This window comes from Microcebus murinus, chromosome 6 (assembly GCF_040939455.1).
Source record: "Microcebus murinus isolate Inina chromosome 6, M.murinus_Inina_mat1.0, whole genome shotgun sequence".
Classification (NCBI taxonomy): Eukaryota; Metazoa; Chordata; class Mammalia; order Primates; family Cheirogaleidae; genus Microcebus; species Microcebus murinus.
Window position 1 is genome coordinate 94,094,041 of NC_134109.1, and position 25,037 is coordinate 94,119,077.

Here is a 25,037-nt window from a genome sequence, read left to right on the forward strand (position 1 = left end):
CTGGAACCCTTTACCCTTGCCCCCAGTCTGTTCCTTTTGATTTTGTGCAGCCTTTTGTTAGACAATTCGAGTTCTTTTTTTCAACAGAGTCACAAGAGGGTTAATTGGCTGAATTGCCCAAACCCTAACAAGATAATTTTACTCTTAATTGAATTCTTGGCTCCTACAAATAGATTCGAAAATTATGTTGGAGCCTTTTGGTGCAGGCCTGTTGGCTGTTGAAGAAGAGAAAAACAATATTTCGAAGGGGAAAATGCTTTGAAATATCATGCCATCTTTAGGGAAAGAGGGGAATTACAGAGCACAAGTTTTTCAGAGTCTCTTCAATCTATAGGTGAAAAAATGTACTCTTGGTATTGTTTGTTTATTCTGTGACGATTACAGCGACAGCTCAGAGATAGTAGGCCCTCTCCCCGAAGCCCCATGGTGATTCACGGATTTTCAATTATGGCACAGTAATTGCAAATGACAAGGAGTGAAAGATGGGTTTGTTTGTTATAACAATAAAAAGTCTGGGAAATAGTCTGTTTGGGGTTATTACAACTTTGAGACGGTTTTAAAAAGCCTCTTGTCGATTTGCCTATCTTAGCTTTTATTGAGATTTGATTGAATCTGAGAGAGAAAAGCGAAACTGATTTGATTTGCATTGCTCTGAGGGGACATGCGCGTTTTTTTGCATCTCATTTCATTTCTGTGCAACAGCCCAGTGTCCTTGCCGTTGACCCCTGTGCTGTTGCTTCGTCAGGTTAATGCCAACAGGCTCTGCGTGAAAGGGTTCTCCTTTGTTCTCTCGTTTACTTCCTTATCACCCTCAGACCTTGTCTTGAAGTTCAAGGTTAACATGGTATAGTCTGGGTGGCTCACTGAAGGGGAGTTGAGAACAGTGTTTGGGCATATATGTATGTGTGTAGTGATTTGTCCGTAAGGAAAATCAAACTCGTGCCACACATGGAGCACGGGAGATATTTTATTGGAAGCTTCTAGGTTCCGGACTGCCACAGACACTTAAGTAGGGAAAGGAAATGTGGCAGGTGAGAGAGGATGTCTTTGTTGCATGGAATTGAGATCATCAGTAGAGACTTAAGTCACTGCATTCTGCCCCTGTCGAAGGTCTGCGTTGAATTTTCATTATGCCAATTCAAGAAAGATAACTGCATTGACCCGCATCAGTCTAAGAAAGAAACAACAGGTGGGTTAGTCAAAACATGTACCACTGGCAGAGAAGTTGAGGCTTCTGGACACAAAGGGGGTTGCATCTTAGTACCCCTTGGGGTGTGAGCCAGCAAGGGCTCTTTGCTCCAGGTGGTGTGCTACAGTGCTGCCAGCATCTTTCCCTATAAAAACAAATCTGACCACATCAGCCTCTGCTTAAATAACTTGCTTGGCTCCCTGTTGCCCCAGATTGAAGTTCAAAATTGTTTACATGGTAGAGAGTAGAAGGCCCTTCTCTACCCAGCCCCATCTCCAGAAAACTCCACGTTCCTTTAGACCTCTCACTTCTTTGCACATGCAGTGTGACTTGCTCCCACTCTTCCACCTGACCAACCTCCTCTCCTCCTTCAAGATTGCCCCCGAATGTCCTCCCACCTGCGAATGTGCCCTAGGTAGCTCCACTGCTGTTGGTGGAGTTACTCGCACCTTCCTTAGGGTTTCTGTTGAACCCTCGCCGTCCCTGTGCTGTAGTTTGCACCTGTTGTAATTTAGCTTCACGTCTGCCTCCTCTGTTAGACTTTGCACTTCCTAAGCCCAGGGAGCATTTTTATCCCTTTTCTTTTTCCTAGAGTGGGTAATGATAAGCCCAAGTACCTCCGAGGACAGGCAGGGAGTGGAAATCCGTGAAGCGCTGAGTGTGTTGTTGGGTGACAGTCGGGTATGATGGGGGGACTGTGGCAAGCTGGAGAGCATGCCCTTTGCTCTTGGGGTCAGTGGCTTCTCTGCTCTGGCTGAAAGTGGCCAGTGAGGGAATACTGGGCCTTGTGGTGCTAGATCTTTCCATTTTTCAAGAGAAGCCCAATGCCTAGATGTTTCTATGAGGTCTCCCAACTTTTAAATTAAACTTGCTTCAAAAAAAAAAAAAAATCAGATAGAACATAACCAAGCTGCAGGTCAGCAGTCTGTGATCTCAGTAGCCCCTTGAGCTCAGCACAGCGCCTGGCACAAAGTCACATCTGTCTGGTGAGTGAAAGTCAGTTGAGGACAAGTCCCTCCTCCTAGCTGGGTTTTGAGTCCCTGCTGTGTGTTTCCTGTTGGATTTTCTCCAGTGGTGATGGTGGGGAGTCTTTTAGGGAACTCTGCTGTTGCGTGTATTTCTGTTCCTTGCCTTTGAGTTTCTCTGTATTTTCTTAAAGAGGATCATAATTGTGCTTTCACACCTCATTAGCTTTTGTTTCTTAAGCTGGCTGTCGAACAAATGTGATAGCATCATATTTTATGGAAAAAAAAGTGTCAATTTAATAGACAGTTTTTGTTACATAATTTACATGTTGGTATTTAGAGAATAGAATTTTAAGATTATCTCTATTAAATATTTGGAGGAGAGTGAATTAAATACAATTTTTTTTTTAAAATCTGGTTAGGAGTGTTTCTTAAATTTGTGTACCAGCATTTATCTTTTTCCTGCCCCAGAAGAAGGACCCACCTACCACTGTGACTAAAAGTTGACATTTCTTTAAGGAATTGTATTGCATTAAAATTTCCGATCGGTCTTAGGAGAGACAGCCCAACCTCATCTCATAAGTTTCTCTTATTTTTGTAACTGCCCCGGGGCCAAAAACCACTAAAGTGCTATTTTATCATTGTCAAATAACAAGCACTTCATCCTGGCCTGAGCTTGAGCACTAAGAGTTTTAAATGACTAGAACATTTGGTAAAAGCTGTCAGATTTTATTAAGGACATGATACAGGTATTCCGAACAGATAACTCTGCAATAGCGTTTTTGTACATTTCAAACAGCCACAACTTTTTAGGACCAGATTGTGATTGCTTAAATGGACAAGAATTCACGAATGCCTGAGTGATGTGGGGTTCGCTCACTTAGTAGAATGAATTATACCTCGCAGAGCCATGGTGGGTAGGTTATGATGTGAACTAGTTAAATTCTCTTCTTATAAGGAATAGATCTTCGTAGTTTGTTAGGAAAGGGATTCTGTGTATCAAACATTCTTAAAGATGGTTAAGTACTTCGGCACCTTATTTCATAACATGCATTTTTCTTTTATTTGTCCTTTTCTCCTTTTTCTAGTTTTGAGAAGGAAATGTCTTCTTTCTCCTTGGGTTTGTGGCTGTGGCTGGAACCCATTAGAGGAAATTGATGCTTAATGGGGACGTGAGTGCAATGAAGACTGTGCACAGCTGTTTGCTTTTTCCAAACACAACTCTTCCTATCGTCCACTCTCATGCAAGAGAGAAGCACAGTGTAGTTTCTTAAGATTTCTTAGTGAGTAGGGTCAGTTCATATTCCAGCTCCTCCAAGAATTTCCCTGGTTGCTTCTTGGACCTTACACTTTCCAGAGACCTGGTGTTGTTGGAAAATTTGTTCTTGGTTTTATCTTCCCTGCTGTGCTGGGGACTGTCCTCATTTTCCACGTGGCGTATCCCATTGTGCTTGGTATTTAATAGACATTCAGTAAAAATGTTTGTGGATTAGAGGAATGATACACAAAGGGGGAGATGCCCTTACAGTCCCTGACCATCCCAAGCCCAGACATTAGACTGTTTTTACTTTTCATTTATAAATTAAAATTATTTCTTCTGAAAATGAACGAATATCATCTGTCAGGAGCAATGTCATAATGTAAATGTTAATCTTGGAAGGACTAATTTTGCCTCTAAAAGCTACAGGTAGTTTGATGATGGTGCGAAAGGGCCACTTTTATTTTTGTGCCAAGTGATATGATTTTGGGGCCATTAGGCACTTTCAGAGTGCCCAACATACAGCAGTTAGGCAAGGGAATGGATGAGGGAGAAGAGGGAGGATGAAGACATGTGAGATACTCTTACCATCCTTGACTTCTCTGCTTGTATTATTATTATTATTATTATTAGTAGTAGTAGTAGTAGTAGTATTTTTGACAGGGTCTCACTTTGTTGCCCAGGCTGGAATGCAATGGTATGATCGTAGCTCACCTTGGATTCCTGGGTTCAAGCGATCCTCCCACCTCAGCCTCTCAAGTAGCTGGGACTATAGGTGCGTGCCTCCACACCTGGCTAATTTTTCTTATTTTTTAGAGAGATGGGGTCTTGCTGTGTTGCTCAGGTCCAGGCTGGTGTTGAACTCCTCCTACCTCGGCCTCCCAGAGTACTGGCATTACAGGCACGAGCCACTGCACCAGTCTGTTTATATTATTTCTAAATACAGCACTTACAAATTGATTTACTGAGCAGTTGCCAAGTGCAGGGTATTGTGCTAGGTTCTATGAAGGCTATAAAGACAAATCAGATAGAGCTCCCAAGCTGATTATAGGAAACAGTAAATGCCCCACGTGAGGTGGGGGTCAAGTGCTCCAGGAGAGCTCATGGCTGTCATCCCCCGAGAGGAGGGCTGGTGACAGTCAGGAAAGATTTTGTGCAGGGGGCAATGCTTTGAGTTGGACTTGGAGCAGCATTTGGGCACGAGGGCATCTTGGTATTGAGTGCAGCACGAGCAGCACCTTGCAGATGGGAAAGTGAAACGTGTGGGCTAGGTCTCGTGGAGAACAGAGGTTAAGGTGTCTGCAGAGTAGAGGAGGCTAAAGGAACTGGGGCCCAGATCCAGTGCATGGGCTGGGTTTGCATCCCATTTCAAACAAACCAGCTGTGAAAAACAAAAACAAAAAAAACCATCTCAAGTCATTGGGACCATCTTAACACTCTCTAAATTACCAATATTAAGAAATTATTTAAACAATTTTTTAGGGGTGTTAGTAGTGTTACTGTTAAGAGTCTTTGTCTTTTGAAGAGACACATTGGAGGATTTATGGATGAAATGATAGGCTGTCTGGAATTTGCTTTAAAACAACCCATTTTGGTGGTGGTGGTCCGGGGGGAGCGAGTGCGGTATGGATGATGGGTAGTTAGAGTTAATTGCACCATCTTTTACAAATGTTTGATGTTTTTCTATAGTGAAACGTTTTGTATGTGTATGTGGGGGTGTGTGTGTGTATTTTAAAGAAGAACATGAGAACAGTTAAGATAGAACAGGTGGGGTGAAGTGAGATTGTGGAGGCTGTTTTTAATGGGTGGCCAGCGAGGGGACAACTTTTATCAGGAACCTAATAGGGACTTCACTTTGTGGTGGAGCAACCTGGAGATAGCAGAGGCCCGAGGCCGGAGCATGGTTAGAAGTAAGGAGTGAGGAGGGAGAGTTGCAAGTGGGGGCTGGGTCAAGAGACCCCACAGCTGGGTGTTGACTGGTGTGAGGAAGAAAGAAGGGACAGAGCTGACTGCAGGAGGTGACGCCTCTGGGTGTCTGGAAGGTGGCTTGGGGGATGGGAAAGCCCATGAGTGGATCTTGAGGACACGGTTAGGGACAGGCAGGGCTACTCTGCCCATCTGGCCATCATGGTGGGGGGAGTGGAAGGTGATCCAGAAAGGGGCTGAGGACCAGAGGAGAAAGTGGGGACAAAGACCCAGAGACGTGAGGAGAAGCAGCCAAGTCCAGTGACAGGAGGGCCAGAGGAAGAACACTTCATTTGGCTTAATTATCAATATGTTTTAGGAATTTCTAAAAGCAGATTATTTTTGCACGATATATTTATATACTGAGTCTCTGTATGATAAATTCTTTCTGCCCACATTTTATATTCGATAACCCCTCTAGGAATTTTATTCAAATTCAATAATGTTGAAAGCTTCTCCCCCCCTCCCCGCCCCCCCAGTACCACCCTCCAATTTTGGCTGGGTGTGTGTTTACCACCCAATACTTTGGAAACGTCACTCAGTCCTGTAGAAGGGAAAAACATGCTTCTAGATTTGTTCCTTCCCACCAATCTCTGGATGGGTTTTTTTCAAAGCGTAAGGTCAGCAGAGGGTCAGGTGGTAAAACCAGTGCTAATCTCAGGATCAGTGGAATTGCCTCCCAGAAGACATGGCTAATTCGGTGTAAAATCTCATTTCTGTCTTCTCCAGGCGAGCCAGGTTAGCCAAGAAAACTGTAAAAATTCCTCATTTCCGCAGCATTTTAACTTCAGATAGTCAACTTACCGTGCATGCCAGCTAGTGTACGCGAAACAAGCAGCAGGCATTAGAATCAGGTACCCAGGAAAAGGAAAACATCTTTTGCAAAGACTCAAACGTGCCATGACATGGAACTTTACGTAGGCGAAAGTAAAGTGGGTAAGATTTAAGGTTAAAAAAAAAATCTCTTTTATTTCTCTCTCTTTCCTTCCCCCAGAAATGGCTCTTTAATAATTGCAATGCTCTTCTGCATTCCGTGTTGATTAAACAGTACAGAAATGAAAGGCCTGGCGTGGTGTCCCGATTTGTCTGTTTGAAGGCTCCCTCACGGCCCTGGTGCCCGTGCTGTGGCTCTGATCCCAGGCACCTCCTGTGTCCCGAGGGTCCATGCCTGCCATGTGAAAACCCCAGGGGTCAGGTGACAGATTAGTCTCTTCGATGGGGACCTCCGTGAACAGTAAACAGAGCGTCCCTGCCAGTCTTTCCCGGCATTTTAACTGAGCTGCCCACGGTCACTTGCTGTGGGTTATAGAAGACAGAGTAAGAGTGTCCCATATGTGCCGATTCATTTGTCATCAAATGCCTGAATGTGTTTTACGTGCCACACAATGCTAGTCACCAAGAATATAAAGGCAGGTAAGCTGTGGTCTCTAGCTTCACTGATCTTTTATGGTCTTGTGGGCAGAAAGGTATGCAACTAAAATGACAACCAAGTTATAGGTACCATAGCTGTGGTACGTGCAAGGTAGGAGATCTGGACAGGCTTACTGCTTTCGATGGCAAAATTCAGGAACGAAGTACCATATTGGTTCTGTAATTTGACACCTTAAGTCCCTTTTATGTACCAAGCACTTAAGAGTTAGAACTGAAAAAGAACCGTCCTTTTCCAAGAACCTCTCCAACCAAGAGTTTTGGGACACCAGCACACCTTGAACCTGCTGTCTTTGTACCCACCTCTTTTTAATAAAACTCAGGGTTAATAGGGTGGCCAAAAAGTTTAAATTGCATCTAAATGCAAGACAACGAAAGAATATTGGATGAGTTAAAATATATTTCACTTATTTAGAAAAAATCAGATTCTGGTTACAGTTAAGATTTCTAGAGCGTAGGAGCTAATAAAATATTTATGGGAGGGCTCCGGCTTTCTTGGCTAGGATGACAGAAGGACCTCTCCTTCCAGGTCTCCTATTAGGACTTTGGCAAGTAGACTTGGCCACTGTTGTTTGGTGGAGAGGATTTTTTGGCTTTACCCTCACAGTGCAAGAAGAGCTATGAAGAATTCCATTAGGAATTTTCCCCACACAGGGAAAAACTGGGTAGTTTTTAATGACCCTACCTTGAAGCCTCGTGACCACGTTTTAGCAGCTGGCGTTTTCCAGCAGTTCCAATGGGGGGGGCTGAAGGCAGGGCTTCCAAGACCCCCCCGAGCACCCGGATGACCCAGAAAATCACAGCAGATTCTCATGCAGCGTGAAGAGGATGTGCTGAGACTTAACTGTGAGGCGGGGGCCGTGAAGCTCACAGATGGGGTCTGTCGTCGAGTCTTGCTGTCTGTGCCTTGCCTCGCCGGGGTCCTGCTCGCAGGGCGGAGTGGGGAGACCCCTTGCCTGAGGCTGCCCACCCAAGATCACGAGTGATGAGGGGAACCGGATTAAACCACCGAGCAGATTTGATGTTCAGTAGTCAACGTCAGGCTGGGTGCGGTGGCTCACGCCTGTAATCCTAGCACTCTGCGAGGCTGAAGTGGGCAGATCGTTTGAGCTCAGGAGTTCGAGACCAGCCTGAGCAAGAGGGAGACCGCGTCTCTACTAAAAAATAGAAAGAAATTAGCTGGACAACTTAAAAAAATATATATATATAACATAAAAATTTAACTGGGCATGGTGGTGCATGTCTGTAGTCCTAGCTACTCAGGAGGCTGAGGCAGGAGGATTGCCTGAGCCCAGGAGTTTGAGGTTGCTGTGAGCTAGGCTGCCGCCACGGCACTCACTCTAGCCTGGGCAACAAAGTGAGACTCTGTCTCAAAAAAAAAAAAAAGCGTCAATTTCTAATTCTTGGGAATGGATTATTGCTACATTGGAGTCTCCATTTAGTAAATAGTTCATTCATAGTCATTGATTAATTAGGCAAATATCTAAGGAGACCTCCATTTATATTTATGCCTGGCACTGTGCTGAGTTGGAGGAATGAGATGGACAAAAGGGGTGAGACAGACGTTACTCAGATAATCACATGTGTAAATGTGTAGTTTGGTCGTGGTGAGTGCTTCAAAAGTGAGGGAGGGAGGGAGAGTGGGAGGGAGGGAGCGAGGGAGGGGAGGAAAGCTTCCTTGAGGAAGAGGAAGATGGAGGTATGACGGATGAATAGGAATTAACTAGATAGACAAAAAGCAAACCCACAGAATGGCCCAAGCAGAGGAAGCAGCATGTGCAAAGGGCCTGTGGCAGGAGGGAGCGTGTTCTGTCCACAGTGCGGAACGATGGCCAGTACGGCTGGGCTGTGGAGGGCGATGGCCACTGTGCTGTGAGGCGAAGTAGAGGCAAGTGCGGAGGCTCGTGCAGCCCGTGGGAGCCTCTTGAGGGTTCTGTTCTTTTTCCTGAGAGCACTAGAAATTGCCGAAGACTTTCAGAGAGACAGAGAGAGAGAGAGAGAGAGAGACTGCATGGGAGTGTTTGACGCCGGCGGATTCCTTCTGTGAAAATGAGCCTGCTCTGGGTTTACGGGTGAGATGGCCCGTCCTGGGATAGTTTGCTCATGCTGCCGCTTAAGGTGGAGGGACAGGCTCTCTGAGGTCTCTTCAGCAATCCGTTTCAGTTTTATTGGGATCAGTGCTCGCCCCTCCCTCTGCTGGTTCCTGTGGAGCAAGGGAAGGGCATAGGATCACGTAGGGCCCCCCATTTTCTTGGTGAGGTTTTGCCCTTTGTTTGTTAAGTGCCAGTTGTCCAAATTTGTAAAATGCGCCTGTGAGCAGGAGGATGAGAGTCGATAGGGCTTGTGGATGAAGGGAAAAGTTCGGTGTGTCGGTGGTGAAGTTTGTAGGAGGTAGGTTTTCATTTGTTTCTTGTCTAATAAGGCTGTTATGATGGGTCAGTGCTGAAAACACCTTTGAACGTTTATAGAGCAAGAATAAATAACGCAGTGGGGTGCTCTCCTGTCTCCCCAAGTGGAGTGGTTCTGACATCTCTGAACCATCCATGGACATGGCCCAGCGTCTAGGAGTGTGAGCGAGGAAGTGGCTGTGGCCAGTCACTGAGGTCCCCAGACCAGATGTGTTTCCAGATGTGGGTATGGTCAGATCACAAGAACTGGGCAGTGCAGTGAGAGGAGCTACTTTAAATAGCCAATAGACAATCACAGCCACCGTAATATTGCGAGCAGCTGAATCCTTACCATCTGAAAGGGAAAAAGCTTTAATTTTATTATTGGAAATCCTATTCAATCTGTATTATATGCGCTCTGACCCTCTAAACTCTGCCTGATGGTTATTTTTCTAAAGACTTGCCAAGATCATTAAGTAGATCTTTACTCAGTGGAAAATTTTGGCATTATTATTTGATCACTTTAAGCAGAAAATGGAACATGTCATGAGCTCTAAATCCATTGGATAAGAAGCAGTAAGGAAACAGGAATGTCTATAATGGCAAAGTAAATCAGGGTATTTAAGGCATTTGTGGCAGCCAGGCTCTCAGATGGTCCCCAGGGAGCCACGCCTCATGGTACTCTTGCTCCATGGTTGTCCCTTCCCTTGTTGAAGAGGCCGATCTGTGGTAACCAATAGGGCATCATGGAAATGATGGGGTGGGACTTCCGTTGCTAGGTCGTAAAAGTCATTGGAGCTCCCTCCTTGCTTCCTCTTGGATCTATTGCTGTTGGGGAGGCCAGCCACCATGTTGTGGGGGTACTCAAGCAGCCTTTGAAAAAGGCCTATGGGGTGGGGGACTGAGGCCACCTACCGGTGGCCGTAGGAGTGCGCCATCTTGGAGGCAGATGCCCCAGCCCCAGTCAAGCCTTCAGATGACTGCGGCTGGACTGTGACTGCACAAGAAACCCTCAGCCAGAACCACCCAACGGAGTTGCTTCTAGATTCCGTACCCTCAGAAACTCGGTGAGATAATGGTAGTTATTTTAAGCTGCTAAGTTTTGGGGCAATTTGTTATACAGCAATAGATATCCGATACAGCATTTTGACAAAACCATCTTTTATGCTGCATTTTCTGATAGCCATCAACTGCAGCAGGAATCACGGCATCCTGCCATGCCCTCGGTCTAGTCCTTGTTATGCTGGGCTGTACCTAGCAGGTGAAATGTCATGCTCCCCGTCTTCAAGAAGGAGTGTCTTGTCCTTTGTCTCCCTGATACTTTGCAGAGTGCACAGTATTTGCTGTATGAATGAATTGGAGTGTGCACAAAGAACACTAGCATCATTTAAGGAGATGGCAGGGTTTTAAACCTGGCTTGGCCATTGACTTTATAGAAGTCTCCTAGCCTTTCCCTGTTTTTGTTTCCTCTGTTCGAAACGGGTGCTATTTGTGTTATAAAAAACAAGCCAGAAATGGCTACACACGCATATATGCTTTTGCATGTATAGAATAGCTCAGGAAGGGGCTAACTAACTGTTCAGCAGTGGTTGCTCAGTGCAGGCGGGCCAGGGCAGGTTCCTAAGAGAAAGTGAGGCTTGGATTGAGTCTTGGGGGCAGTGGGAATTAGCCAGGTGACTTTTGGGTGGGAAAGGGCATTCCAGGCAGAGGGAGCTTCACGCGCCAAAGTATGTATTGTTCTCTGCCGAGACTCGAACACCTCTTTAGGGGTAGCCATTTTCCACATTCATTTTTGTACTTTCCATAGACTTACCCCCAGGCAGTTAATCATTTTGTTTGGGTTCATGTATTTATTCATTCAACAAATATTTCTGAGTGCTTGTCTGTTTCTGGTACTGGGCTGATATAAATGGAGTTAGGCATATCGCTGGTGGGGGATGGATTGCAATAGAAACCATTAGAGTGGTAGGTGGCCTCTGAAGTGATTAAGTGTGGTTTAGTGAGGTTTTGGCTAGAATAAGTCATGTGTTTATGGTGACCACACATTAGTATTCTGGAAATGCATGTAGGGACAAGTGAGGGTGAGATGCAATGGAAAATCCCTCTGCCCCAGTCATGACTAGGGGACGGAATTTGTCAGAGCCAGCTTCATTAGTCTCGTTTCATGAAAGACAAAATGAAGGGCAAGGTGTTTAGTTCCTGCAGGGCGATTGCAGCAGTTTTCACAGTAACGAATAAAGTAATGCTATTTTGTCAGCAGTGAGTAGGAGTTGGGGACTGGGAGAGGCTTGTTCCTTTCCTCAGGAAATTCCAAAGTCATGGATGGGCCTTATCCTTGGGGGCCTTGCAGATGAAGGAGTGAATATGGCCAAGCACACATATTTCTCCTTTTAACACTTCCCCTTTTTTCCTTTCTTTGTGTTTTATTTGCTAAATTTCTGCACATGTTTCTTAAGTGTGTGGTCCAGAGGGAAGAAATACTGGCGGTGTCTGGATTTTAGGGAAACTTTGAGTCCACTTACAGTTAGAAATAAAAGGCTGGATGCGCTTCAAAGACTTTTTGGAACAAGGCTGGGGATAAAGAAGTCAAGCAAATAAATGACAGAGCCCAAAGAAGGTGGCAGTAGAGATGGGTCTGAAAGCACACGGGCAGATGTGGCATAGGGGGCTGTTAAAACCTTGTCATGTCCATCTCTAATTGTCCAAGAGCTTGAAGGTGTCTGCTCTGCACCAGGGAAAGTGTTGGCTGGATAACAGTGCCAGGAAGACTTAGAGGCTGGCAAATCTTGTTGGAAAACACTGAGTTCTTCATCTCTTTGGAGCAAGAACCAAGGCATCAATAAGCTTTGGAAAATAGGTAGTGGGATTGTTTGGTAGAGTCCATATGGGGAAGTCTTTTGAGCCAGTTGGGGAGTTTATAACTATGACCTTGAACTTGAGTCCAGCATGTGCCAAGTCCAGAGGAACAGTCTGCTGTTTGGACTCCATGTGCTCTCTGATTTGCAGGGACTGGTCAAGGCTGTTTTCTTCCATGTCTCTAAGCCTGTGAGCCTGCACGAGAAGGTTCCCATGGCTCCTTTGATACTTGGTTTCTGAGATGCTGGGACGCCAGGCTCCTGCTGTGGTTCCTTCTACCAATCCTGTCGGGAACAGTTTCCCTTGCAGGCCCAACTCAGTGTCCAACTCAATGCAGCTGACTTAGTGACCCTTCAAGCCAGAAGCAGATGCCTGTGCTGTGTACCGTGTGCTTCCTGCTGCTGAACTGGAGGGAAAACGTGACTGGCAGCTGGTGAACTCTGTGGCCCGTGCAGGCCCAGTGGAGAACCAGGCTTAATAATTTACTCTCCCCCTGTGCAGCCACTGGTGTTAACCTTGACAAAACTGGTAGAAATTAGTCAGAACCTGGCCTGGCATTCAACCAGCAGGATAATATGGCCCAGAAATAACTTCTTGTTTCAAGGTTAAGCCTGTCTCTGAGTTTGCGGCTGACATTCCTACACATTCAGTCATCTGCATGCAGCAGCCAGAACTGTTTGCTCGTGCTGTCCACGGGGTTCAGGGGACAAAGATGTCACACAGGGTCAGGGGCCTGGCTTCACATCATGTTGGGAACACGAAGGCCACAGTGATCAAGATGTCCTGTAGGAGAGGCAGTAGAGCGACGTCTGGGCCTGGTAGGTGTTGTAGGTGAAAGAGGTGCCCCAGTCCCCCAGTCTCCTTTTATTTTAAATTCATAGCCCTTTTGCCTGAGCAGTTCTGAATCTTTTCCCTCTGGTGCTACCAGCAGGTTAAACTGATGAAACTTCCTGGGGTGTAGGTACAGTCAACAGCACTGCTGCTCTGGAAGGCACTTTAACTGGAGGAGGTACTCTCGCTGTAGACTTGGCTCCTCCCTTCCCCGAAATGAAACCAGCCCAGGGCAGTAGTTGCCTGGTGGTGTGTTGTGGAAAGCTAGCTTAAAAGCTCTAGTCTCAGCAGCACAATTCACAATTGCAAAGATGTGGAAACAACCCAAGTGGCCATCAATACACGAGTGGATTAATAAAATGTGGTGTATGTATACCATGGAGTACTACTCAGCTATAAGAAACAATGGTGATATAGCTCCTCTTGTATTTTCCTGGATAGAGCTGGAACCCTTACTACTAAGTGAAGTATCCCAAGAATGGAAAAATAAGTACCACGTGTACTCACCAGCAAATTGGTTTCACCGATCAACACCTACGTGGACATATAGGAATGACGTTTATCGGGTGTCAGGCAGATGGGAGGGGTAAGGCGGGGATGGGTATATATACAACATAACGAGTGCGACACGCACCATCTGGGGGATGGACACGCTTGAGCTCTGACTGGGGGGTGGGGCAAGGCAGTATATACGTAACCTAAACATTTATATCCCCATAATATGCTGGGAAAAAAAAAAAAGTTCTAGTCTCGTTAGGGAGTTATCTAAATTAATGTGTTTGTTGATCTCTGAAGTGGGAATGCAGTTAGTGCCGGTCCAGATCTGCAGAGCATGCAGAAGTCCACCTGCCCCCCCCCCCCCCCGTCCTCCAGGAAGGTGCAGTGACTTGGTCGGGGGTGGGTCTAACATCCAGCTTTTGGGTTCCTGGTCTACTGCTTTTTCCATCACACCGGCCGGCACCTTGATCCAGCCAACACATACACGCTCTGTAAACACACATGTGCTTTTGGAGAAGGCGGTTGGCCCGAGATGAGAGTGCGGAGGGTGGGAGTGAAGAAGAGGGAGCCAGCCAGGAAAAGGGGGATGTGGGAAAGGAAGGATGGGAGCTGGAAGGGAGTGGGCTGGGGGCCAACCAGGCCCAGCTACAGGAGCAATCAGCATTAGAGACGGGTGGAAGGGACGGAGCGGTTTGAAGTGTGATGGACATCGTGAGCAGGGTGCGGGCTGGTGTGGAAGGAAGCGGGGAAGCTGGCAGTACCCAGAGGGGAAAGGCAGGACTTAGAGCCAAAGATCTAGAGGGTCAAGGGAGAAAAGATGGGTCTGAAAGGTATAGAGGGGGACAGGAAAGGGTGGAGGATAAGCCACAAGCCTTGCATATTAAGCTGGGTGGGATTTTTTTCTCCAGGAATATCAGCCCGCAGTTATCCCAAATCAGCCAGTGTTGATTTTATTGCAATATCAGAGCTATATGCTCTAGTTACTAGATAATTTTTTAAAATAAAATATGACCAGAAGAGGATAAATGAACCTTTCATCACCTGAGATGGGGAATTTTTATGCCTCTTATTTCTAGGGCCTCTCTGTCCAAAACATTGAGCGTGGGCATGAAAATATGCATTGAATTTAATACTTAAAAGAGTTATGAGGCCGGGCGCGGTGGCTCACGCCTGTAATCCTAGCTCTCTGGGAGGCCGAGGCGGGCGGATTGCTCGAGGTCAGGAGTTTGAAACCAGCCTGAGCAAGAGCGAGACCCCGTCTCTACTATAAATAGAAAGAAATTAATTGGCCAACTAATATATATAGAAAAAATTAGCCGGGCATGGTGGCACATGCCTGTAGTCCCAGCTACTCGGGAGGCTGAGGCAGCAGGATTGCTTGAGCCCAGGAGTTTCAGGTTGCTGTGAGCTAGGCAGACGCCACGGCACTCACTCTAGCCTGGGCAACAAAGTGAGACTCTGTCTCAAAAAAAAAAAAAAAAAAAAAAAAGAGTTATGAGGCCGGGCGCGGTGGCTCACGCCTGTAATCCTAGCACTCTGGGAGGCTGAGGCAGGTGGATTGCTTGAGGTCAGGAGTTCGAGACCAGCCTGAGCAAGAGTGAGACCCCGTCTCTACTATAAATAGAAAGAAATTAATTGGCCAACTAATATATAAATATATAGAAAAAATTAGCCGGGCATGGTGGCGCATGCCTGTAGTCCCAGCTACTTGGGAGGCTGAGGCAGGAGGATCGCTTGAGCTCAGGATTTTGAGATTGCTGTGAGCTAGGCTGACACCACGGCACTCACTCTAGCCTGGACAACAAAGTGAGACTCTGTCTCAAAAAAAAAAAAAAAAAGTGTTATGAGTATCATTTATTTGTCTATGGCAAAAATACCCTAGTCTAATAAGTTGTAGTAGTTTCTTCTGGTCTTTGAGGAGGAGTTTGAAGAGACACCATTGGAAAGACATTGATAGAAGAATTTAAGTGACCCAGATCCCATCCTTAAGAGTGAAATTAATATTCATGAAGAAAATTGTATGTTGTAGCTGAGAATGTATACAGCCTTCTAAAAAGAAGATAGGTACATTTTTGGTTTCCAGTGATCCATCCATGAACTTTTGCGCTATTAGTGGGTCTGAGACCTTGTTATTCCTATCACCTGGCTTGGGGCTACCCCCTTTCCTTTTGAAACCAACATTTCTTTCTTTCTTTCTTTTTTTACAAATGTTTATATATATTTTATTTTGAAGTAACATTGCACGGTTTTTAAAATATTACCTTTTTCATATTACCTTATTTCAAAATATTACTGGGGTATAAATGTTTTTGGTTACATGTATTGATTTTGTTATGCTCGAGTCAGGGTTATAAGTGTGCCCATCACTCAGATAGTGTTCTCTGTACCCATTAGGTAGGTTTTCACTCATTCCCTCCTCTCCTCTCCCCCTGGCTTGATTTCCACTGAGTTTTACTTCCCTCTGTGCGCATGCGTGCTCATTGGTTAGTTCCAATTTAATAGTGAGCCTGTGTGGTATTTGTTTTTCCATTCTTTACATACTTCACTTAGGACAATGGTCTCCCATTCTATCCAAAGTGTTGCTGAAACCAACTTTCTTTGGTATGTCATCATAGATTTTCTATTATTTTCCCCCAAATCATTCCTCAATGACTTGTATACTTTAAAAACCTTCTGTTAGCATCCAGACAACATCAGCTCAACCAATAGTGTATTTGTTAGCTGAGCCAGTGATCAGGAAATACTTATTTGTTTTTTTTTAAGTAGAGGGCAAAGTTTAAGAATGAATTTTTTTATTAAATGTTTTGTTTTGAGATCATTGTAAATTCACACACATTTGTAAGAAATAATACAGATAGATCCAGTGTACCCTTTATGCCATCTCCCCCAAAGGTAATGTATTACAAACGGTTAATGTATACTATAATAACACTGTTATTATAATATGCCAGGATATTGACGTTGGTACAGTCAAGATATAGAGCATATACATCGCCCCGATTCCTCCTGTTGTCCTTTGGTAGCCATGCCTACTTCCTTCCTGTCCCTTCCCCTTTCCCCTTAAACCAACTACTAATCTCTTCTCCAGATTTTAGATTTTACTATTTCAAGGATAATATATAGATGGAATCATACAGCATATAACTTTTTGGGATTGGCTTTTTTCATTAAGCATGGTTCTTTGGAGTCCATCTAAGCTGTTACTTGTATCAAGCAGTTCTTTCCTGTTCATTGCTGAGTAGTATTCCACAGTAGAGATGTACCACAGTTTGTTTAATCATTCACCCACTGAAGGACATCTGGGATGCTTCTAGTTTTATGCTGTTATAAAACTTCTATGAACATGTTTTTGTGCAAATACGTTTTAATTTTTCTGGGATAAATGTCTAGGAGTACAATTGTTATCTTGATTGGTAGTTACATGTTTAGTTTTTAAAGAAACTACGAGATTATTTTCCAGAGTGGCTGCACCATTTTATATTCCCCATGGCAATTTATGAGTGATCCAAATTCTCCAAATCTTTGCCAGCATTTGGCCATGTCAATATTTTTTATTTAGCCACTGTGATAAGTATGCAGTGATATATTATTATGGCTTTAATACAGTTTCCTAATAGTTAATAATATTGAACATCTTTTCTTGTGCTCATTTGTCATCTTCGTCATGTGTATCTTCTTCAGTGAAATATTTATTTGTGTCTTTTGCTAATTTTCTTTTCTTTTTTATTTCAGCATATTATGGGGGTACAAATATTAAGGTTACGTATATTGCCCATGCCCTCCCTCCCCCCTCAAGTCAGAGGTCTTTTGCTCATTTTCTAATTCAATTGTTTGGGGTTTTTTTCACTGTTGAGTTTTTAATGTTCTTTATATATTCTAGATATGAGAACTTTGTCAAATATGTGGTTTGTAAATCTATTCTCCTAGTCTGTAGTTTGTCTTTTTATCCTTTAAACAGGGTCTTTTGAAGAGAAAAAGTCTTTAATTTTGATAGTCTAACTTTTTCCTCCTATGGATTGTGTGCTTTTGGTGTAAAGTCTAAGAACTCTTTGTCTACTTTAGATCACTGAGATTTTTCTCCTATGTTTTTTTTCTTAAGGTTTTTGTAATTTTACATTTAAGTTCATGATCCATTTTGAGTTAAATTTTGTATAAGGTGGAAGTTTGTATAAGGTGGAAATTTTGTATAAGTTTTGTATAAGGTGGAAGTTTTGTATAAGGTGGAATTTTGTATAAGGTCAAGCTTCAGTTATTTTGCCTGTGGACATCCAATTGTTCCAGCACCATTTAGTGAAATGGCTATTCTTCCTATGTTGAATTGCTTTTGAACCTTTGTCAAAAATGAGTTGGGCACGTGGGAGGCCGAGGTGGGAGGATTGCTGGAGCTCAGGAGTTCAAGACCAGCCTGAGCAAGAGCAAGGCCCTGTCTCTACTAAAAATAGAAAAATTAGCTGGGCATCATGGTACATGCTTGTAGTCAGGAGGCTGAGGCAGAAAGATTGCTTGAACCAGGAGTTTGAGGTTGCAGTGAACTACGATGATGCCACTGCACTCCACCTAAGGCGACAGAGCAATATTCTGTCTCGAAACAAAAAAGAGTTGGTCATATTTATGTTGATCTGTTTCTTGGTTCTCCATCCTATTTCATTGACTTGTGTTTCTGTCCCTTTGCCAATATCACATAGTCTTGATTACTGTGGCTATATAATCTCTTGAAATCTGGTATACTTGTTCCTACTCCTTTATTCTCCAAAATTGTTTTAGCTATTCTAGTTACTTTACCTTTTTATATAAATGTTTGGCAATCGACATCTTTACTATGTTGTCTTCCTATCCATGAACATTGTATGTCTCTCCATTTACTTAGCTCTGTTATGCTTTATTTCACATTGTTCATCATTTGACTTTGTATTTTTAACCATACAAGCCCTATGTTATTTTAGATTTATATCTGTTTAATTTTTTTTTTTTGGCATATTATGGGGGTACAGATTTTAAGGTTTCAATAAATGCCCATTTCCCCCCTCCCCCCAAAAGTCTGAGTCTCCATCATGACCATCCCCCAGATGGTGCACATCTCACTCATTATGTATGTATATACCCGCCCCCCTCCCCCCTCCCACCTGCCCAATACCCTATTACTGTAGCACCTATGTGTCCACTTAGGTGCTACTCAGTTAATACCAGTTTGCTGGAGAATATATCTGGTGCTTGTTTTTCCATTCTTGGGATACTTCACTTAGTAGTATGGGTTCCAGCTCTAACCAGGAAAATATAAGATGTGCTATATCACCATTGTTTCTTAGAGCTGAATAGTACTCCATGGTATACATATACCACATTTTATTAATCCATTCTTGGATTGATGGGCACTTGGGCTGTTTCCACAGCCTTGCAATTATGAATTGTGCTGCTATAAACATTCGAGTGCAGGTGTCTTTTTTGTAGAGTGTCACTGGATCATTTGGGTAGATGCCCAGCAATGGGATTGCTGGATCAAATGGTAGATTCACTTGTATCGCTTTAAGGTATCTCCATATTGCTTTCCACAGAGGTTGAACTAGTTTGCAGTCCCACCAGCAGTGTAGGAGTGTTCCTCTCTCTCCGCAACCACGCCAGCATTTATTTGTTTAATTTTTTTTTGAGTGATTGTAATTGTTATTAAACTAAATTTCAGTATCCTCGTATTCATTACTAGTGTGCAGAGATACAAATGTATGGTATTGCTATGTTTATTTTGTATCAGGACCTTTATTTACCTTGCTGAAGTTACTTATTAGTTTTTATTTTTTGTTTTGGGGAGATTCCTTGGGATTTTATACATAAACAGTCATGTTATATGCACATAGGGCTAGTTTTATTTCTTCCTTTCTTATCTGTATGCCTTATGCTACTTTTTCCTGCCTTATTTGTGGGCTAGAACTTCCAATACTATGTTGAATCAGAGTGGTGACAACAGACACCTTTGCCTTATTCCCAATCTTAGGAGGAAAGCATTTAGTCTCTTACCACTAAGTATAATGTTAGTTGTAGATCTTTTTTTTTTTTTTTTTTTTTTTTTTTGAGACAGAGTCTCACTTTGCTGCCCTGGCTAGACTGAGTGCTGTGGCGTCAGCCTAGCTCACAGCAACCTCAAACTCCTGGGCTCAGGCAATCAATCCTTCTGCCTCAGCTTCCCAAGTAGCTGGGACTACAGGCATGTACCACCACGCCCAGCTAATTTTTTGTATATATATTTTTAGTTGGTCAATTAATTTCTTTCTATTTTTAGTAGAGATGGGGGTCTCGCTCTTGATCAGGCTGTTTTTGAACTCCTGACCTCGAGCAATCCGCCCGCCTCAGCCTCCCAGAGTGCTAGGATTACAGGCGTGAGCCACCAAGCCCGGCCTAGTTGTAGATCTTTTGTAGATGCTCTTAATCAAGTTGAGAATGTTCCCCTCTACTCATAGTGTTTTTTTTTTTTTTTTTTTTTTTTTTTTTTTTTTTTGAGACAGAGTCTCGCTTTGTTGCCCAGGCTAGAGTGAGTGCCGTGGCGTCAGCCTAGCTCACAGCAACCTCAAACTCCTGGGCTCGAGTGATCCTTCTGCCTCAGCCTCCCGGGTAGCTGGGACTACAGGCATGTGCCACCATGCCCGGCTAATTTTTTATATATATATCAGTTGGCCAATTAATTTCTTTCTATTTATAGTAGAGACGGGGTCTCGCTCTTGCTCAGGCTGGTTTCGAACTCCTGACCTTGAGCAATCCGCCCACCTCGGCCTCCCAAGAGCTAGGATTACAGGCGTGAGCCACAGCGCCCGGCCACTCATAGTGTTTTGAGAGGGTTTTTTATTATTGTTGTTTGTTTGTTTTTTAAATTATGAATGGATTTTAAGTTTTGCCAAGGGCTGTCCCTGCATCTGTTGATATAATCATGTGATCCCCCCCAATTGATTGATTAATTGCCCAATCAGTCTCAGTTTTCCTCGTAGTTTTTAAATATCAAGCCAGCCTAGCATCCCTGGAATAAATTTCACTTGATCATACTGTGCGATTCTTTTAAATATTGCTAAATTCTACTATCTAATATTTTGTTAAGAGTTTTTGTGTCTATATTCATAAGAGATAGTGGTCTGTAGTTATTTTTTCTTTTTTCTTACTTTTGGGAGGGTACTGTCTATCTGGTTTTGGCATCACGGTAATAATGAGATCATTAAATGGATTGAAAATTATTTCTTCCTATTCTATTTTATGGAAAAGATTTTGTAGAATTGGGTGTTTATTCTTTTATAAGTGTTTGGTATGATTCTCTAGTGAAGCCATTTAGACCTGGAAATTCGTTTTTTTGGGAGTTTCAAAATATGAATTCAATTTCCTTAGTTATGGGATCATTCAGATTATCTATTTCTTTCTTATTTTTTTTTTTAATGCAGTCAAATTTAGCAGTGGGGGGTTGAATACCAACTTTAGTGACACTAATGTTAATAAATTCTGATAACCCACTACCATCAGACCAGCCCAGATTATCTATTTCATATTGCATATGTTGTGATAGTTTGTGCTTTCTGAGAAAGTGGTCCATTTTATCTATGTTGTCAAATTTATGTGTGTAGAGTTGTTTGTAATATTGGTTTATTATCCTTTTGATATCTGCAGGGTCTGTAGTGATATATCTTTTTTCATTCCCAATATCAGTAATTTGTAGTTTATGTCTTTTTCCCTTTGTCAGTCTTGCCAGAGGTTTGTCAATCTTATTAACCTTTTAAAAGAATCAGCTTTTTGTTTCATTGATTTTTTCCTATTGTTTTTCATTTCAATTTCATTGATTTTTTTTTGTTCTCTTTATTATTTCCTTCCTTCTGTTTGTTTTGGGTTTATATTTCTCTTTTCCAGGTTCTTGAGGTGGGAGCTTAGATTATTGAACTCAGACTTCCCCCCAAAAAAAATAAACATTTAGTATTATAAATTTTATTACAATTTTCATTCAAGTTAATATGTTTTTAAAATTTTTTCCTTGAGGCTTTGACCCATAGATTATTTAGAAGTATGTTTTTAAAATTTGTAAGTGTTTGGGTATTTTCCTGGTATCTTTCTTTTGTTGATTTCTAGTTTGATTCCATTTTGGTCAGAGAACCACTCTGTATGATTTCTTTTATATTTGCTGAGCTTTGTTTTATGGCTCAAAATAAGGTTTATCTTGGTATATATTCCCTGAGACCTTGAAAATATTGTGTATTTTGCTAGAAAGGGACTTTAAAAACAGTTAAGATCCACCTCAGGGATAAAAAAGATTTTTTTTTTTCACGTTTGGCAATAGAAATATTGTTAATAGTCGAATAAGTCATCTTTAACCACTCCCAGCCTTAGTTGTATAATATAAAAACGGGAATACATCCTTTTTGGTGGTTTACAAATCCAATTCTGTTTGCATGTTAAAATTTGGTGGTAAGAGGATATGTGAAGGATCATATTATTTGCCACTGAGAGTTTTTTCCATTGAAATTGTAACCTTGTAGAATTATTCTGTTTTGTAGTTGCTTTAGTAAAAATAAATGATAGAAAAAGCTTGTTTTAAATTAAATTGAATAATGCATTAGCGTATAAGGTAGAAAACATATGTATTTTGGATCACACTTTTAACAACACATATTTCTCCACTCTCACAATATATTTGGATGGTCTTTTTAGGTAAACATATGTAGACTAACCCCATACTCTGTAATGGCAGGAGCACAGCTCATTGGACAATGATTTAAGAGGAGTTTAGCCACCTGCCCCTAAGCTCTCCTTGTAGTCTAGCATTCATGCCTTCTAGAGAAATCAAAGTCTGCCAAGGTAAGTCAGCAAACCAGTCAAGGGCCAAAAATGCAGGAATTCGTGAGCAGCTGAGTCAGGGGACTGGAATCAGAAGTGAGGGTGAGTCAAGACCAGGGCCCAGGCTGACTCAGACAGCAGAGGTAGTGACCTTGGTGAATCAGCTGCCTTCCTGGTGCTCCAGGGCAGGGTTAGGCTCAACTGTGTTGAAGCCAGAAACCTCATCTCTCACAGGGCTCAGCTGATAGATGTGGCGGAGGAATTTGGCCCAGGTCAAGCTTCCTCACCTCTCCTGTGTTAGGTTACCTGTCATAAAAATGTAAAGCAAACTTTAGGGGTGCCTATGACTTTGTTTCTTTTTATGGAAATGGGAATGCTGTCTTTGCAAAGGGTCGGGGAGAAGGTAGTGGAGGGCAAGGAAGAGGGAGGCCAATAAGTCACAGTGAGGAAGAGAGAAACAGGGCTGCAAAGCAAGACAGATACTGGGCTCTTCTGCAAGAATTGTCACCAAGTCTGGTTGATTCTGTCACTCAGGTAAGTCTTTCCACTCTTCCTCCATCTCATTCCCAACATCTTAGCCTTTTAACTGGGGTCCCTGCTCACAACCATCATATGACTTGAGGGAGGGAGAATGGTCAACAGTGACCTTCAGCTTTGACACTAAGTGACTGGGTGAGTTCTAGAGGCAGTGAGAAGGACCAGAGGAGGTCCATGTCTTGGAGTGGTCAGTGGGACGAGGACTTCTGTTTTATTCACATTGAATCTGACTGTGTTGAGTGTGAGGGGTCTATGAGACATCCAAGGTGGGCCTCTGGCACAAGACAGAGGCTGGCCTGGAGCCACAAATTTTGGTTGCCCCAAAGGGCACTTACAATTGTTAAATAGTCCTAAGGAAGAGGCTGTGCTAGTTTTATTTTCCCACTAGGAGAATGGGTTCTAGAACTTCTTAATAGATGTCACAGTAATTGTACACCCGGCCCTACCAGTCATGCTTGAGGTACTGTGGAGATAATTCACTTCTTTGGTGCTAGTTTTCCCAGCCCAGTTCCACTGTTTCCTGAAGCAAGCTAAGCTTTTAGTAGAGGAAAGCTTTTTTAATGGACAGGTTTAAAATGCCTTTATATAAGCACAATCACACTCACTCTAATTGCACAGCTGGTAGAAAGACTAACATTAGATACTGTATTATATGTGTGTATTTTGGTGAGGGTGAATAGAGGGTGAGTATTTTTGCAAATTGAAATTTATTATGAAGAATAAGAGTCCTTCTTGGGAGATGAATTCTTCCAAGATGGTAAGTGGGTTCCAAAGCAACTTTTTCTTTCTCTTCTTGAGTTTCTTCTACCTTCTTAACTTATTTTACTTTGAGTCAACATTACTTATTTCCAGGTGTACAGAGCTAACAAAAGAAAAAAAAGTTATTAAAGAGGAGTGTTGGTTTATTTTTGTTTTTCTGGGCAAGAATGATAGTTGGTGAGAACATTTGGCCCAAATTGATATACTGAATTAGAATACATGTTTTTCTCATAAGCATTTTCAGGAATTTTTAAGGGTTGGCATTCTCTGATATTGGTAATAATATAAGCATTATTGGTTGTTACCAAATGAATATATATATTAAGATTTTCTTTTTGCTCAGGTTATTTTATATTTTAAAAAGGCCCATGTTGATGCAGTTATTTATATGGGTGATTAGAATTGGGGTTAGTTGCTAGCGTTGTAGATAGTGCTGTTATTGAGAATCTTGGCTTCACTGGCTTTGTTATGTCTCATAATATGCTGGTCTATGAAACAGAGTTGCTATTCAAGTTCAAATGCCGTCAGTCATGCTAAATGGGAAGCAAAAGAGCTTTAGATAACCATTCTCAAAAAGAGTCTTCAGTATTCTACAGTCTCTGAGTATAGTTTCAGAGTATACAGAGTGATAAGGTTATGCATGGACAGATGTTTTCATTTCTTTGGGGTATATACGCACGAGTAGAATCACTAGGTCATATGGTTTAACTGTTAGAGGAACTGCCAAACCATTTTCCAAAGTGATAGCACCATTTCACGTTCCCACCAGTAATGTACGAGGGTTCTAATTTCTCCACATCCTGGGCAACACTTGTTATTATCTGCCTTTTTTTATGATAGTCATCATAATGGATGTGAAGTGGCATTTCATTGTGGTTTTGATTTGCACTTCCCTGATGGGTAATAATAATATCTTTTCATGTGCTTATTGGCCATTTGTATGTCTTCTTTGGAGAACTGTATTTTCAGATCTTTTGTGCATTTTTAAATTGGGTTGTCTTTTTATTACTGAGTTGTAATAGTTCTTTATATGTTCTAGATACAAGTCTCTTATCACATATTTAATTTGCAAACTTTTTCTCCCATTCTTTAGGTTGTCTTTTAGCTTTCTTATTGCTGTCCTTTGAAGCACAAAGATTTTCATAAGGTTCAGTTTATTTATTTTTTCTTTTGTTACTTGTGCCATATCTAAGAAACCATTGCCTCATCTAAGGTCATGAAGATTTACCCTTTTTTTTTTTTGAGACGGAGTCCCACTCTGTTGCCCCAGCTAGAGTGTTGTGGCATCAGCCTAGCCTACTGCAACCTAAAACTCCTGGGCTCAAGCTGTCCTGCTGCCTCAGCCTCCTGAGTAGCTGGGACTACAGGCATGCACCACCATGCCCAGCTAATTTTTTTCTATTTTAGTAGAGATTGGGTCTTACTCTTGCTCAGGCTGGTTTGGAACTCCTAACCTCAGGCGATCCTCTCACCTTGCCTTCTGGGATTGCTAAGATTACAGGTGTGAGCCACCTTGCCTGGCCTGGATTTACACTTATAAGAGTTGAATAGTTTTGGCCCTTACATTTAAG

General features: G+C 42.7%; 1 protein-coding gene across 2 annotated transcripts in view; it reads left to right on the forward strand.

Annotated features, from left to right (window-relative positions):
* CGNL1 (cingulin like 1) overlaps nt 1-25,037 on the forward strand; it is a 168,339-nt gene that overhangs the window by 84,256 nt on the left and 59,046 nt on the right. The window lies entirely within an intron of this gene.